Genomic DNA, 18853 nt, shown 5'->3' with positions numbered 1-18853 from the left:
GCTGTGCTGTTGTTCTGCGGACGTTATTGCTTGTGTGTAGCAATAAATATTGCTACGTGGAGACATAGGGCAAATTGCCTAACTTAGGGGTTACACGATCAAGTTTTGCCTTTCAAGTTTTAATACACTCACAGTTTTTTACTAATACACTCACACTTTTAAAAATTGAAACGAAGTAATTTATTTTTATCACAAAAATATAAATCACAATTTGGGTTTTTTGGTAATTGGACAAGTTATTTTCGATCTCTGCACATTACACATGCAAAACATATCGTGTGTTCCAGGGCACACTAAGAAAGGTGACTGCGATGAAACAGCTAATTTTTTTTTATTCAGTTTGAATTGTCAATTCACTTGTGGTTGTTGTGGCGAAAAATACAACAAACCCAAAAGAAAAAACAACAACAGGCAACTTTGACAGTTCGCCTACTTTTTAACAAAAACAAAGTACCTGTTGTTTTTGTATTGTTGTAGTGATGCAGTCACCTTTCTATGTGTGCCCTGGTGTGTTCCTACCTTTTCCAATGTTGGTTCATTTTGATCAGAACGGCAACATCAAGGCGATTTTATTCAAGGTGAAATCAGTCAAACAGCTGATAACTTATTTTCGCTTTTTGGTTCTAACAATTGTCAAAGCTTCTTTTTATATTTAAATATCTACATATTCTAAGCTTATTAATAAAATATTTATTTTTTACATAAATAAGTAAAGTCCTCATTATTCAATTATCTACACTATATTAAGTTTTAATACTTATTTGTTTAATTTTTCATTTTAGTTTTTTGGCATTTGTTAAGACCAATTGTTGTTTTTGTAGAACTACCACCGCCTTGTATGAATTCGCCTTGGGCAACGTTGTATACAATAATACAAGGCGTATTAACAAGGTGAGTGCGTCCCGGCAACAAATACAACAATGCAAAAACAACAGGCAATTTGTTTTTGTTAAAATGTACGGTAAATGTCAAAATCAAGGCGAATTAAAATATTACTATGTTATTTACAATAACAAATGTAAACATAAACAAAGTTTGACATATAGTGTACATAAAACCACAGCGAATTAAGAAACAGCTGATTTTATGCACTCACCTAGATAATACGCCTTGTAATAACACAAATTCACCACCAAGGCGAATTTATACAAGGTGGAGTCAGTCAAATAGCTAATTACATTTTTTTTTGCTTTTTGGTTCTAACAGATGTCAAAGCTTGTTTTTATATTTATACATCTATGTACATATTATAAGCTTATTAACAAAATATTTATTTTTTACATAAAAAAAGTAAAACCCTAACTATTCAATTATCTGCACTATATTAAGTTTTAATACATATTTGTTTAATTTTTCATTTTTGTTTTTTGACATTTGTTAAGGCCAATTGTTATTTTGTAGAACTGCACCACCTGGTTTGAATTCGCCTTGTTCACCACACAATATTTATAATCAGCTGTTATATGCTAATTTTTTCTTCATCTAGTTGATTAGTTGACGCCGTAGAAACTAGAGTAGAAATGGTGAGTGGTTTATAAAATTTTAATCTATGAAAATATTGATTAAACCTTGGATTGCTTGATAATAAAATTGCTTTTTAATAAAAAAGTCATTGAAAATAATCAAAAACGACATTATGGTTGAATATGACGTAGATTACTATACTATGAAATCGCAGACTCATCCATTAGTAACGATTCTATTTTAATAACAATAGAATAATATTCATAAAAATCTTAAATGTTGGCTATATTTTATAATATGGGCGCAATTCCATATGCCTACTAAGGGCTGCACAAGCACATTTATATTCTACTCAAGACATTCACCAGCCCAACAGTTACTTCAGATCGCACATAGGGGCAAAGATATGTTAAAAGGGGCGATAAATCAACCACTGGCTGATCACTACTATCGCCTATATCGCTTTCATCTGAAGTTGATGTATCGCAGGTTGGCAAGAATAATTCCGACTTTTTCGGAGTCGTGTTATTACAGGATCCGAATTTATGAGAATAAAGTTAAATATATCATTTATGTTTACTTTTCTCCCACATCTTGCACAGTTTTTTCTCACTCGTTTAAAAGATTTATTCATTGCCTCCTGGGCTTCTTCCGATAAAGCTTCAATAGGTAATTTTGAGGCTTTAATTATGTCCGTGCTATGTATCAAGACTGTGTAGTATTGCAGACATATAATACCATGGATATAAAGAAGTAAATAATTTGGCAGTTTCCAAACCAAATTGTTTAATTTCTGAAACATTAATAGTTTGTTTGCTCGAAATAACCACCAAAATGATACATACAGTGGCTCAACTTAAAAATCGGACAGAAACTAGTAATAATAATTTTGAGCAAATACACACGATTTTTCCATCAAACTAAAAAAAATATTAAGGCAATTCATTTATTTAATTTTGGCTAATAAAAACGTTAACATAACTTGCAAAAAAAATCTCAATTCTAAGAGAAACAACAACAAAATAATAATATGTTAACAAGTTGGATCAAATTAATAAACGGACACTTTTAAAATTTAATATTGTTGGTCAATCTAATACTTTGTGGGCATTCCTTTGCTCTTACGGACAGCTTCTAATCGTTTTGGGATTGATTCCACTAGTTTTTTGCAGTAAGCTGGATCAATATGTTCCCATTCTTCCTTTAGAGCAATCTTTAGTTGACTGATGTTTGAAATTGTCCGAGACTTTAATTTATTTTCCAAATAAGCCCATAAATTCTCTATAACGTTAATGTCTGGTGACTGAGGGGGAGTTTCCATGACATGGGGACAATTATACAGCAACCACATACGTGTGTTATGCGCTTTGTGCTTCGGATCATTGTCTTGATAGAATATAAAGTTTTCCGAAATGCCTAATTTTTCTGCGCTTGGAGCCAAATTTTCCCTTAAAATTGAGATATACTTAAACTGGTCCATTATACCATCTATAAAAACTAGCTGTCCAGGTCCTGTGGCGGACATACAGCCCCAAACCATGACACTTCCTGAACCATGCTTTATTGTAGGACGAAGATTACAAGCCTTTAGTTCTTCATTCGGCTTTCTCCAAACGTACGCCTGTCCATCTGACCGGAAAACGTTAAATTTGCTTTCGTCTGTAAAAAGCACATTACTCCAGTACGAAAAGTCATGATTTCTATGTTCAGAAGCAAACTTCAATCTCTTTTTCCGATTTACGTCATTTACAAATGGTTTTTACGTGCAACTCTACCATGGAAATTGTGTTTACGCAGTACATTTCGCACAGTTTCTGGGTTGTAAGCTTTCTGACACCAATTTTGTCAATTTAGGAGCACTGAGATTAGGATTTTTCTTTACTTGATTAACAATCCATCGTTCATCAGACGGAGTAAACTTTTTTGGTTGCCCAGATTTTGTCTTATTTTCTACGGAATTGCTTGTTTTGAAGCGCTTTATAATGTCGTGAATTGTGGAATGGCTTCTTTGAACTGCAGCTCCAATTTCACGTACGGCCATTCCCATTTGATGATGTTTTATTATCAACTCTCTAACTTCTATCGATGTTTGAACACGTTTGCTGCTCATATCGCGTTTTTTCGAAACTCTTGCAACAGATTTAAAAATTTTCTTTTTCAAAAAACTCCCTATAAAGGTTTTTACAATTCCAGCTAATTGCCAACTAAATTTGTTCGGGGAATTCCGGTATAAAATGACACTTAAGCATGGTAGTTGCCACATGTCCGATTATTAATTTGATATTTTATTTTACCAGACTTCAGTTTTTCGCTTATAAAATGGTATGCATATATTATTGCGGTGTTAATACAAGTGAAATATGCAATATAGAGATGAATTAAGAAATTAAGAAGGGTTTTCTGTTTTTAGAAAAATCTGTTCACATTAAAAAAGAAATTAATTAAAAAATGGATAATTGTCCGGTTATTAAATTGATCTACTGTATATTTATTTATTTATTTATTTTTAAAATTAATAATTATAATTAAATTATAAAAACTAATAAAGAGTAATGAGTACTAGCATCAAAGATTTTCGACTCTATTACTACGTTTATACGCACGGCTTATTCGCAAATAAAAATATTGCAATTAGAAAAAATTGCCTCATAAACAGTGAATTATTTTTATACCCTTCAGCTTCGTGAGAAGGGTATATATAAGTTTGTCATTCCGTTTGTAATTTCTACATTTTTCATTTCCGACCCTATAAAGTATATATATTCTGGATCCTTATAGATAGCGGAGTCGATTAAGCCATGTCCGTCTGTCTGTCTGTCTGTCTGTCTGTCTGTCTGTCTGTCTGTCTGTCTGTCTGTCTGTCTGTCTGTCTGTCTGTCTGTCTGTCTGTCTGTCTGTCTGTCTGTCTGTCTGTCTGTCTGTCTGTCTGTCTGTCTGTCTGTCTGTCTGTCTGTCTGTCTGTCTGTCTGTCTGTCTGTCTGTCTGTCTGTCTGTCTGTCTGTCTGTCTGTCTGTCTGTCTGTCTGTCTGTCCGTCTGTCTGTCTGTTGAAATCAGTTTTCTGAAGACCCCAGATATCTTCGGGATCCAAATCTTCAATAATTCTGTCAGACATGCTTTCGAGAATTTTGCTATTTAAAATCAGCAAAATCGGTACACAAATGGCTGAGATATGAGTAAAAAACCAAGACAACCTCGATTTTTTACCTATTTTTTTACCTATATCTGGATTACTAAGACATTAATATAGACAATATGGATATCTAATAATAGATATTTCAAAGACATTTGCAACGACGTATATAAGACCATAGTAAGTTGGACCCACAATGGGTCAAAATCGGGAAAAAATTTTTAACCCGAATTTTTTTTAAAAAAAAAAAAATTTAAAAAACAAAAAAAAAAATTTTTAAATTTTAAAAAAAAAAAAATTTTAAATTTAAAAAAAAAAAATTTTTAAAATTTAAAAAAAAAAATTTTAAATTTAAAAAAAAAAAATTAAAATAACAATCGAAAATTTTTTTTTCCAAAAAATTAAAAAACTGAAAAAAAACTAAATTTTGTTTACCTAAAAATATTTAAAATTTTGAAGTATAATTTGGTGAAGGGTATATAAGATTCGGCACAGCCGAATATAGCACTCTTACTTGTTTTATTTGCGATTAGCTAACTCAAAAACAATTCCTGATTAACGACACTATTTGCAAATAACATTTTAAACATTGCCATATGTTTTAATGTTTTTAGTTTATTAAGACGTTTTTTAAATATTTCATTGCATTTTTACATTAATTTTATTGCAAGACAAACAAGAAATTTAGATTATTTCATTTTTGCATTTAAAAAAATTCAAAATTTATCATATTTTTACAAATAACATTGCTACCAAATTATTAAAGTTTACCATCCGGCATCTCATGAAATCAAGAATTTCCGTAACCAAAGTGACATACTACGTTTATACGCACGACTTATTCGCAAATAAAAATATTGCATTTAGAAAAATTTGCCGCATAAACAGTGAATTAATTTTTTATTTGCGAATAGCTAACTCACGAAAACAATTCCTGATTAACGAAACTATTTGCAAATATGATTTTAAGCATTGCCATATGTTTTAACATTTTTAGTTTATTAAGACTTTTTTTAAATATTTCATTGTGTTTTTGCATTAATTGGATTGCGAGACAAATATGAATTTTAGATTCTACCATTTTTGCATTTAAAAAATAAAAAATGTATCATATTTTGTTCAAAAACATTACCAATTTATTAAAGTTTACCATCCGGCATCACATAAAAACATAAATTTTCCGACTTATAAACAGTGAGTTAGTTAATTGCAAATAATTTTTATTTGCGAATAGGCTACCTATAAACGTAGTAACAGTGAGTTAATTAATTACAAATAATAGTATATATGTTGGTATACATATATGTATGTACATTTCAAATAAGGTTTTGTAAACCATTTGTTGTTAAAAATTTGTAGATTAGTTTTATATTTTTATCACTTGTGTGTCTAAGGAGATCAGTTGGTGTATTCGTTCCGAAAATACGCGTTCGGGATGAATTGTATGTAGGACACTCGTCAAAAATATGGGTTGTAAGGTGTGTGTTACAGGAGGAACATACTGGTGCTTGAGTTCTTTCGAAAATATGTTGATGGGAAAGTTTGCAATGACCGATTCTAAGGCGCACAAATAAAGTAGTTTCATTTCTGGTCCAGTTTTTGGGATATAATGGTTTGTCTTCCGTTGGGTTGATGCGTTTGTAATTGTGCTGGTAATCAGCCCATTTTTGTGCTTTTGTAGATGTGAAAAAGGTATCGATGGTATTAAAGATATCACTAGTTTCCCTGGTCGGATATTTTATCAAAGGTCGTTGTTTCGCTTCTTCAGCGGCAGAGTCAGCGTATTCGTTGCCTATAATGCCAACATGGGAAGCAACCCACATGACTTTGATGTTACTTAAATTTTGGTTGCAAATATTTCTTATTTGGTTGATAATCGGTGATTCGTACCGTGAATTTTTGACTGCGAGGATTGTTGAGAGACTCGGAGCAAATTACAAATTTGGAAATATTTTTTGTCGCAATGAGGATGGCTAATGCTTCAGCTGTAAAGTTGGAGCAATAATCGTCGATGAATCCGGTTTTTATGAGACTGCCATCTTGAGTACCTATGGCAAAGGAAGTGTAGTCAGTTGATTTGGATCCATCTGTATAGAGAAATTTCCAGCTATTTTCAGAAAGGCTTTCGGTGATAGCTTTAAACATGGTTTTGTATATGTGGTAAGAAGTAGTTGCCTTAGGCAGGTCTGCCAATGATAAAATAAATGAATGTTCATTTGTCAGCCATGGTGGTTCAGCATGATGGGTCATAAGTGAAGGGCGAATCTGTAAGTTTAGTTTTTTGGAGAAATCTATGCATCTTCTGATGGAGGATTGAATTCTAGGTGTTCTAGTTCTATTTATAGTTTTTTAACTTCTTCCAATAACATTTTATTGCAGCAATTGAAAAGGTTGGGGATAAGTTTATATATTAAATAGCTAGTTCGTTCCATGATAGAAGGCATACCTGCATCTGCCAAAATAGTTTTTGTGGGGCTTTTTGGAAAAGCACCGATACTTCGACGTACTGCGGCATGATACGGTGATTGTAACATATATATATTTTTAATTAATTGTTCATTTATTTTGGTTATTTCAGATGATATTGAATAATTTTTAAAAAACCGACGAGCTGTGTTGCCGTTATTATAGTTCCCCATTCCGGGTTTCGGATATTCAATTATCAAACCAGTTTTAATTTTGAACTCCTTCTAACGTCTAATATAACGTCTTTATCTTTGCCTCATTTAATTTACCTTCGCCACGTAAATTCATTTCGGTAGCAAACCTGAGAACTTCTGTTTAGTTTTTAGAGCACAAATCTTCAGTTTTTTCACGTTTGCGACGTGCCGAACATTGATCAAATGGTAAGGATGGACGACCTTTATATTGAGTTATAATTTTAGGAAACATAATTGAAGAATTTAACCACATTTTATTATTTTTAACTTTTCTATTCACATCTTTTAATTTTTTATGTAATTAACTTTAAAATTATTAAATTTTCTTAAAAATTGAACACTTTTCACTGCCAATTTAAAGTTTTTCTCTATTTAAATTTTTTTTATTTAGTCTTGAAATCGGATTTTTTTTATCATATTGTGAATGTCTATTTTAGTCACTTGAACTGAACTTGAATTTGTCTTAGCTGACATTTTGATTAGTTATGAAAACGGCGGTCAAAATTAAAAATAATTTATAATGGACATTAACATAGATTTCAAAGACATGGACATTTTTTGTCCAGTAAAAAATATCAACATAAAAAATATGTTTAAAACATATTGTTGCAAATGTAAACAAACGAAAAAGTTGAAAATTAACACAATTTGCAAGTTTTGCAAAGAAAATAAGTAAAATAACACAAAAGAAACGTTTTAAATTGATTTATAATCAAATACCACTTATTTTTACAAATTGTTGTTCGCGTACTTTTTTGGATATTTTTTAGATTGAGAGTAATATATTTTTACGCTCTAAATTAAAGTTACTGGATAATTTTTACTGGAAAGTACGCGAGCACACTTAATATGACGAGCTATGCGTAAACTCATTTTTTTCTGATTGCCATATGAAAGAAACTAAAAACATTCACACCATTTCTTTTTCAATTTAACATATACATTTCTTGTTAGTCCAATCAAATAAAAATGGAGAAAATCGGGAAATATTTAGATCCGATATTATCAAAAAAACGAGTAGGGGTGTAAAAATTTTGAAAATTTAATTTTAAAATGCAAATATCTCCTAAGCTATAAGAGATAATTGGTAGCTATGACGAGGTTTTTTATAGTACTCGACAAGGAGATGATACGTTTTAAAAATGTATCATACCCGAGGTGTCCTACTTTGGGGAACCCTGGCCGCGCATCTGGTGGACCCATGAGATCGAAACTCTAAACTCTGCAATATTTCCACTTTGCGATATATTGAAATCGGACTAAGCGTCTAGAAGTTACAAATTTATTTCCCTCTATTTTTTTTCTATACCACTTCGAATACTTTTAATAATAATTGAAATAAACTATATAAAAAAGTTTGCACATTAATACATTTTAGCTTAATATAAAATTACTAGAATATAGATTTTTTATCTAAAAATTAGTTGTTATCTTCAAAAATGTATTATTAGGAAAAACAATCAATGAAAACAAGAAAATTAACGAATATTTTATCCTAATTGAAAGCAACACTAAAAACGAAAAAGGAGAAATAAATGAGAAGCATTGCCAACTTAGACAAAAATCAGTACATTAGTTATTGTGCCTTTAACAAACTTTTATGAATGCAATACTTTTATAAATGGTTTTTAAAGCTAAAGTGTTTGTTAACAAAATTATGTTTTAAATCTACAATAATTTTTTTATGCATATAGACGTAAGTCTTTTAGAGCTAGTTTCTTACTTGTCAGTTAAACTCAGCTTAACACGCTGTTATATTAATCCTGAAACATATTTTGCCGGAATTTAACCAATGATTGTGTTTCTCACTAGTGGATTAATTTTGTTAGCATTGCCATACTTTTCAGTCAAATCACATGTTTATTCTTCAAATTTTTTCATATAAATATGGCAATACTATACATTTTATAAGAAAAAGCAACCGCGTTACATAACTTTTTTTGTAAATTTTAACTTTCTAAAAGAAAAAGCGACATAAAAGTATATAAAATGTATATTAAAAATTATATTGATGTTAATAAAGCAAATAAAAACAAAGAGCTGCTGTGCTGAATTGTTTATTTTATTTTCCATCTGTTTGTGCTTTGGCATTTTATACTTAGGTTTAACTCACCAATGATGCTCAGTTAAACCTAGATTATATAGCATATAAACAATAAGTGAGAAACACAACTTTTAGTTTAATTTAGGTTTAAGCGAAGAATGTAGATTATCTCTATCCCAGAAACTAGCTCTTAGTATATAATTGTCCGCGGTTTGTTTCTCTCTTTACTTGAGTTTTCATAGCCTTTTGCTTTCCAGTATTCCTTTTAGTACAATGTAAACCGCTAGCATTTATCCATAATCTGACCATTTTTTTTCAGATATTTCTAATGTTGATGAAAACATTTTGGCACACACTTGAATACGATTTGTATTGTGCTTCAGAAAATTGTATTGTATATTTGAACGTCTTGAGTTTTCCACTAAAGTACGCTGTTTTTTTGAGCACTCAATCAGGTTTTTTACATAAAGTATTTTTTGGTCCCACGTCATATTCCAGAACATTCCAAAAATTTCCTTACGTATGTCTTCCGAAAAATGGGAGCAGTGTCGCAATACACTTTTTTCGCAAAATTTTGAGTTGCACTCATTTTTCAATTCTCTCGGTTTTTTTTATCACTCATAACTTTTCGTTTGGACATACCTTTATATATTTTACCTTCCATACGATTACTTTTATTTTCGTGTCTCTGATTTTTTACAATTTTATTGTAACTCTAAAACTCCTCACTATCTAAGTTTGTTTGAGACATATTTTAATAATTTGAATTCATTTTAGTAATTATATTATTAAAACTTCACAGTTAGTAATGGTTTATAATTTATTACTTATTTCCCCTTTTATTTTAACTTTTATTATTGTAAATGTTTCACACAGTTTTATTTTATATAAAAGTAGTCCATATTCATACATATGTATTATAAAATCACATTTCCGAATGAAAATTAAATTTGAAATTTGAAGTGATGACATTTTTGAATTTTCGAGCAAGTATTATTATACAATTTTCAAAGAAAACCATTTCATTATATTTTGTTAGAAAAAAATATGTATTTACGTCGTTTTGCATTTATCAAATAAACACACTCTTAGGTTTAGGTTTCCAGGCAGCCACGAAATGAAGAAGAAAGAAGAGCAGCTCACATGGGTCCAGGCATTGGTCCGTTTGTGTTACATGAAAGTAGAAGAAAACAGAAGAAAGAGGGACGGATATAAGTGAAAAAGAGAGAAGGAGAAGATGTTAAGAAGGAGATGTCTGAGGAAAGAGAGAGGGAGGAGATCCTAAAAAAAAAAGTTACGTGCCAATGAGTCGGCGGTTATTGGGTCACTCTGAAGTGATCCCCGTGTCTGGTCTTTTTAACCAATTGCTACTGCCTATAAAGGCATTAATGCCCTCAAGCCTCATATTCGAGAGCTCAGAAAGACTATTTAGGGAACGATGTCCCAGAAACCTTAGGCGTAGATCTCCTAATGCCGGACAATGACAAAGAAGATGAAAAATAGTTTCATCCTCCTCCTCGTTTTGACAACTTCTGCAGAAGTCGTGGTATGGCAAACCAAGTCTCCTAGCGTGGTTACCAAAGGTGCAGTGTCCAGTTATGACCGCAACTACACCACTCAATTGTGAGCGTGTAAAGCCAAGAAGATGTACTGTTCGTCCCCGATTTAATCGGGGCCATATCGTCCTGGTTATAGTGCATTTGGGTTCACATTCCCATCTTTCCTGAGCGAGCTCATAGTAGAAGTTACTAATTTGTAGCTTGCATTTGGATAACGGAATCCCACATAGGAAATCTATGTCTCCGTCAGGTAACATGGCGCCTTTTTCGCCAGATCATCGGCAACACAGTTGCCCATAGTATTCCCCGTACCCACTTGAGTACGACTGTTGAATGTCTCGCCATCCTGTTTAAGGATGCCCGGCATTCCTGGACTAAATTAGATGATGGCCTGACTGTCAGTATATATACAAATATCCCTGTCTGATATCTTGTTATAACTAAGTCAGTTAGCCGCCCTTTTGATGGCTGATATTTCAGACTGAATAATGCTACATTCATTCGGAAGTCTAAAAGATAACCTAATATCGAGTTCCCGAATGTAGACACCTACGCCAACTCGATCTCCCTTAACAGAACCGTCCGTATAGACTGAGAGACCCGTTGTGTCATGTAAGGGCCCGTCCATTGCTTCCGTAACATACGGAATTGAGAAATCGAAATTCCTCGCTATGAAGGGCCTAGAAATGCAGTAATCGATATTCTCCGGAAGAGTCTGAATACTACCTATTATGCTGGCGTGACCGTATGGAGCGTGTTTCCACGCCCCAATCGCGTTTAGCCTAAAGGCAGAAGTAAATTCCATTTTTCTTGCCATTAGATCCACAGGGATCCAGTTCAATATAGTAAAGAGCGACTTTATTGCGGTCGTTCTTAAAGCTCCTGTTATCAGGATTGCCATTCTCCTTAAAACTCTCTCGAATAGTAAACACGTCGAGCTACTGTCTAATGCCTTCCACCAGACAGAAACTCCATAAAATAGTGTCGGCTTAATGACCGTATCACATAGCCAGTTAACGAACTGGGGTCTAATACCCCACTGCGTACCTATCGCCTTCTTACAGACATACATAGCCGTCAGGGCTTTTGACGTCCTTGAAAGGGTATTGGGTTTCCAGGATAGTTTACTATCCAGAATAACTCCTAAGAATTTTGCATTGTCCGATAGTGTTAGTTCAACACCATTTAATCGGGGAAGCGAGAAATGCGGAATATTGTACCTCCTTGTGAACAGTACAAGTTCAGTTTTGCCTGGTTTACACTCAGTCCACTGTCACACAGTGGGGGATCTGAAAAAAAGTGGAAATAAATCTGTAACTTCTAAACGAATAGCCCGCTTTTAATAAAATCTCCCATGGCTATAGAGGAGGTGTCGATAAGTTTAAGTTTTGAATTTGGGCTTAAACAACCAAGGGCCACAATGCCCCAAAGTGGGGCACCTCGGGTATATCAAAAATTAAAAATTATGCCAAATTTTTGTTTGCGATCCGATTTGAAAGATTTTTATATATATGGAATGTACTAGACGAGCCATATATTATCTCTTATACTTTACGAGTTATTCGCATTTGAAAAGTAAAATTTTATTTTTTTTGCCTACCTTGGTCTGCCATTTTGCTAATAACGGATCCAATTCTTTCCCGATTTTCTTGAAGTATCTTTTTAATTACCAACAAATTATTAATAATCTTAAGAAAAAATTGTTAAAAAATATCTACTGAGTCAAAAGTTATGTGCATTCAAACTTAAAAAAAAATCGAAAAATCGTTTTTTCGCCATTTTTTTTCGAAAAAAGTACCTACATTAATTTTAAATTATACAGAAAATGAGAAAAAAATAAATAATGTGTTTCTATTTTTCTGAAAGATAACATTTCGGGAAATATTATAAAAGCAAAATAATATCAAAATTCGTATTATTGCGTGGTCCAGAGCCTTCCGAAGTAGACCTATTTTTTATGTAAATTTCAACTTTAGACAACATATTCTAAAATCGCATAGCTGCTTTCAAAAAATTAAGACCAGTTTTGTATGTCCCAATCTGTTCTTCAATATCATGCAAAGGGATTTCATAGCCCCGAGCTTGGTACCTTCAATAGATCCAAAAATCAAAAAAATCCCAATTTTGGGATTTTGGAAAAGTTTTTTGGGAATTGTGGGATTCTCAATAACACTTTTGCATTCCGACAAAAAATGTCTATATAATTGTAAAATTTAATTAAAAAATATTCATAAACCAAAAAGTTAAGCAGTTTAAAAATTTAAATTTTCAACAAAAAATAAAAAAAAAATTTATCTTTTTTTTTTTTTTTCAATATATTTAAACATTTTTGAAAAGAAGATGCAATTTCCAAAATATTGATGTATAATATGTCTACCTTATTTTGTCCACGTGTCACAGTAATGAACGAATGATTAACATGTCTAGTGAAATTTCATCACCAAGTTATTTTCTTCCATAACAACTTCAATGTTAGGTACTTATATAATACATAAGTACAAACATTAAGCGATTGCAACTCTTTTTTAACAATGAATCCCAGGTATAATATGAAATACCTGGGATATCCCTAAAACATATTTCATACATAATACTATTTTTTTACTAAAGGTAATAGAACAGGTAAATTTCCAAATATACCTTCACCTATATAAACGTTGACTACAGGTAACCTATTATATGAAACTCATGAAGAATAATTAATATATAATCATACTCAATCCACAATTGACATTAGTTATAATTAGCTAAAGATGACGATCACATTAAAAAAAACTTTGTCCTCCATTTTACTTAAACATAAAACTGGTAAATTTCAAGATAAAGTCAACCTCATATTGAAATTTATCGAAAGTACGCATAATAATAAAGTGGATAAAACGGAATTATGTAAAATCGAAAAGTTTGTTAAATCCTTTGACATAAAATGGAAAACCGTAAAATTTTCTGCTACGAAATTTGAATCCAAATATTGTGATTGGTTGGATGAAAATATAGAATTTTATGTGTCCACGTCTGCCTTTGGTGCTCCCCGTAAGGAATACATGGAATTGTGCCCAAAATCCAAGAAAAAGCGGTTATCGGATTCACTATCAACTAGGGTATTCAATTAATCGGGTTTCTGGTTTAATCGGTTAATCGAGCAAATAATTAATCGGGGTATAGATTTAATCGGTTAATAATCGGTTAATTTTAAATTATTCGATTAACCGAATAATTTCTATTTAAATTTTAAAGTGAAAATAAAACCACGTATTTTCTGTACTCATTTAAGTATTTTATTAATAAAATGAACAAAAACATAAAAAATATACGAAACATAACAATTCAACAAAATTAAATAATTTTCTTTAGTTTTAATAAAACTCGACTTGGAAAAAACTCTCTCGCTGATTGTAGATGTTGGAAAAAACTAAACTAAGGCATGATAAAGAATATCCAATATCTGAGTTATTTTTTTAGTTTTTTTCTAAGCATATAAAATCTTCCATTATATCATTGAGGTCCTTTTTTGATTTTTTTAGATTTTAAATACTTTTAATAATTTCGAGTTTCCAGTTTCGTTTATTATCATGTTCTCATTCGACAAATACATGCCGGTGGCTTAAATAGAAAGGTCGTATCTCGTTTTTTTCTAAATCGGGTTTTTTACATATTCTGGTAGACAAAAATCAAGTATACCTCCCTTAAAAATGCAGTTTTCTATGTTGAAGAATAACAGATTTACAGTAATTTAAAAAAAACCCTAACTCATTTCAAAAATTGTTTGAAAGAAAAACCCCTAACTCATTTAATGTAGAATGCATATTTTTTGGTTTATATTAAAACAAACAACTTTTCTAAAAGTATTTTTTGATATATTACATTTTTTTATTTGTTAGTTTTTGGCTTTCACTTTCAGATTTTATTGAGTTTTTTCCTTCTCCTGTAAAGTAACTAAAAGTTGAGATACGACCTTTCTATATTAAGCCATCGATGTAAATTAAATATGTCAGTTGTTATACTCACTGAACATTAGAGTGCTCTAAAAAAATAAAATTGCGAATTTTGACCGTCCCCCCTCTAGAATTGTTCTATGTATTGTAGAAACACATTGTGTAAAACATTAGGATGATAGGATAACGTTAACTGGTGGCGCAACGACGCTGAAGTTTTGAGGTGCATTTACAAGGGGAAAATATGCAATTTTTTCAGTTTTTGTAAAAATTTTGCCATTAAATAATGACTTTTACAATTTAATTTAAAAGAATCGAAATGTGTACGTAATTGTCGTTATAATAAGATATAAAAGACAAAAATTGGTGAAAAAATGTTAAAGTTATTAAAAAATCGCCAGGCCATTAACGTGTCTCAGGCCACTAGAACAAGATATTTATGAACAAAATTAACATATTATGAGAAATATTAAAATAAAAGCTTATTTTTACTTAAAATATATCCATATTTACTTGTATATGAGTTATTGTCCTCGTAGGATACCGTTAACCTATTCGCAGGTATGACCAAAAAAAATAAATTTTTTTAACGGCAGTTTCAAAACTCCAATTTAAAATTTTTAAAAATTTTGTTAAACAAATTGCAGAATTTTTTGATCATCACATGGGGATTTATTGACAACATAATAGGGAATAAAAATGTGAAAAAAGTATGTCAATACCTCCAATAGTTTTTCCGTACCTGCGATATAAATTTTGCGATTTTCGAGAAAAACTAATTTTTTGGCCATATTTTGGGGAATGACCAGAATTTCCTTACTGTAATGATTTTTAAGTAAAAGCTATTCAGAATAATATAGTCCAGGTAATTTTATATATATAGTCCAGGTAATTTTAAATGTAGTCTGAAAGTTTTACTAAAATCGGAAAACTTTAACCCTTAAATCGTGAAGGTCAAAGGTCAATTTTTTCAATATTTGGAATTTCTCATGGAAAGATAGCGAAATATTATATATTTTTGGGCCGATTTTGATGAAACTTAAGAAAAATATAAAATGAAGTCTAGTATTCACAATAACAGTACAAAAATGGAAATTAACCCTTAAGAGTACTTGGGGTCAAAATTAATGTGTTTTTCGTGATTTTAAAAGTTGAGGGTCATTTGGGGTTAATATCCATTTTTGTACTGTTATTGTGAATACTAGACTTCATTTTATATTTTTCTTAAGTTTCATCAAAATCGGCCCAAATATTTCGCTATCTTTCCATGAGAAATTTCAAATATTGAAAAAATTGACCTTTGACCTTCACGATTTAAGGGTTAAAGTTTTCCGATTTTAGTAAAACTTTCAGACTACATTTAAAATTACCTGGACTATATTATTCTGAATAGCTTTTACTTAAAAATCATTACAGTAAGGAAATTCTGGTCATTCCCCAAAATATGGCCAAAAAATTAGTTTTTCTCGAAAATCGCAAAATTTATATCGCAGGTACGGAAAAACTATTGGAGGTATTGACATACTTTTTTCACATTTTTATTCCCTATTATGTTGTCAATAAATCCCCATGTGATGATCAAAAAATTCTGAAATTTGTTTAACAAAATTTTTAAAAATTTGAAATTGGAGTTTTGAAACTGCCTTTATAAAAATTTAATTTTTTTGGTCATACCTGCGAATAGGTTAACGGTATCCTAGAGGACAAAAACTCATATACAAGTAAATATGGATATATTTTAAGTAAAAATAAGCTTTTATTTTAATATTTCTCAAAATATGTTAATTTTGTTCATAAATTTCTTGTTCTAGTGGCCTGAGACACGTTAATGGCCTGGCGATTTTTTAATAACTTTAACATTTTTTCACCAATTTTTGTCTTTTATATCTTATTATAACGACAATTATGTACAAATTTCGATTCTTTTAAATTAAATTGTAAAAGTCATTATTTAATGGCAAAATTTTTACAAAAACTGAAAAAAATGCATATTTTCCCCTTGTAAATGCACCTCAAAACTTCAGCGTCGTTGCGCCACCAGTTAACGTTATCCTATCATCCTAATATTTTACTCAACGTGTTTCTACAATACATAGAACAATTCTAGAGGGGGACGGCCTGTACCAAAAAAGTTTTTTTCGTCCATACAATCTTGGAGCACTCTACTGAACATGTTTCTTGGATGTTCGAAAGAATATATAATGTTGTATTTTAATTAAAATGGAAAAATAAATAAAAAAAAAATATGTTAAAGTTCAAAAAAAAAAAAGAAATTTCGGTTAATCGGTTAATCGACACAAATTAATCGGTTTATTTGTTATTCGAAAATCGGTAATTTTGAATTATTCGAACAGTTAACCGACCAAATTTAATCGATTGAATACCCTACTATCAACCCTGTCTACTGAGGAAGGTTCGGATACATTTAAGGCTATGTTAAAGCAAGAAAAACAGCCTTTGGAAGCTGTTAAAATCGCTGATATTCTTCCGAATGCATCGCCTAGATGATTAAAACGAATTTTTAAGAGCATACCTACACCATCATCTAATACTGCTTTTACCGAAGAAGAGGCTATTGCGCTTATGTTGCAGCTGGGACTAAGCCGTGATAATTATATAACTTTAAGAAAGGCATTGTTGGGAAAAGGAGTTGAAGTGTTACCATCATATGGCTCAATTCAGGAAAAGAAAAAGAGTATTATACCATCACCTATTGAAGTTACTGATCGGAAAGCTAGAATTGGACTCTCCACTCTACTCTAAAATACAGCATTAAGGATTGCTTGCGACTTTTCTACAGAACAGCTAAACAAAATAAATACTTATGATCTGCAACTAATCTGTAAGTGGGGATGTGATGGCTTATCATCACTTTCGGAATATAAGCAAACTACATCGAGTCAAACATCATCAGAGTATAAAAGTGTATTTATGCCATCATTGGTTCCATTAAGAATTCGGAAGTATGCTGGCAGTGATTCTCCATCAACTAGTTTTGAGGATATATGGATTAATTCAACTCCTGCACACTGGGCCAGAGATCCAATTTTTTGGCCATAATTAGAGCAGTGGATGTATGAAATAAATAAATATCAGATATAAGGTTTTCGGTGACGCTGATTACGATTCTGCAAAAAAAAGTAAAAATTCAAAATGGCGGACCAAAAATGGCGGTCAAAATTTTTAAAAATTCAATTAATTAAATTTTTATTGAACACTTTTTGTAGACCTATGGTCACTGATTACAAATATGAAGTCAGATTTTGAAAATTGAGTAAACTGAATCCAAAATGGCGGATCAAAACGAATTTTTAAGAGCATACCTACACCATCATCTAATACTGCTTTTACCGAAGAAGAGGCTATTGCGCTTATGTTGCAGCTGGGACTAAGCCGTGATAATTATATAACTTTAAGAAAGGCATTGTTGGGAAAAGGAGTTGAAGTGTTACCATCATATGGCTCAATTCAGGAAAAGAAAAAGAGTATTATACCATCACCTATTGAAGTTACTGATCGGAAAGCTAGAATTGGACTCTCCACTCTACTCGAAAATACAGCATTAAGGATTGCTTGCGACTTTTCTACAGAACAGCTAAACAAAATAAATACTTATGATCTGCAACTAATCTGTAAGTGGGGATGTGATGGCTTATTAAATTATGGCTTATTAAATTAGTTGTTATCTTCAAAAATGTATTATTAGGAAAAACAATCAATGAAAACAAGAAAATTAACGAATATTTTATACTAATTGAAAGCAACACTAAAAACGAAAAAGGAGAAATAAATGAGAAGCATTGCCAACTTAGACAAAAATCAGTACATTAGTTATTGTGCCTTTAACAAACTTTTATGAATACAATACTTTTATAAATGGTTTTTAAAGCTAAAGTGTTTGTTAACAAAATTATGTTTTAAATCTACAATAATTTTTTTATGCATATAGACGTAAGTCTTTTAGAGCTAGTTTCTTACTTGTCAGTTAAACTCAGCTTAACACGCTGTTATATTAATCCTGAAACATATTTTGCCGGAATTTAACCAATGATTGTGTTTC

At 31.3% G+C, this 18853-nt stretch overlaps 1 long non-coding RNA gene across 1 annotated transcript in view; it reads left to right on the top strand.

Moving 5' to 3' along the window:
* The first annotated feature begins 1466 nt into the window (after positions 1–1466).
* LOC135963000 (uncharacterized) overlaps positions 1467–18853 on the top strand; it is a 49489-nt gene continuing 32102 nt past the window's right edge. The window contains exon 1 of the long non-coding RNA XR_010576805.1: positions 1467–1523. This is a non-coding gene — a long non-coding RNA (uncharacterized LOC135963000). The remainder of the gene's footprint in view (positions 1524–18853) is intronic.

The sequence above is a fragment of the Calliphora vicina genome, unplaced genomic scaffold (genome assembly GCF_958450345.1).
Source record: "Calliphora vicina unplaced genomic scaffold, idCalVici1.1 scaffold_33, whole genome shotgun sequence".
Classification (NCBI taxonomy): Eukaryota; Metazoa; Arthropoda; class Insecta; order Diptera; family Calliphoridae; genus Calliphora; species Calliphora vicina.
Note: the sequence above shows the minus strand (reverse complement) of the source record. Positions and strands in the feature narration are given on the sequence as shown.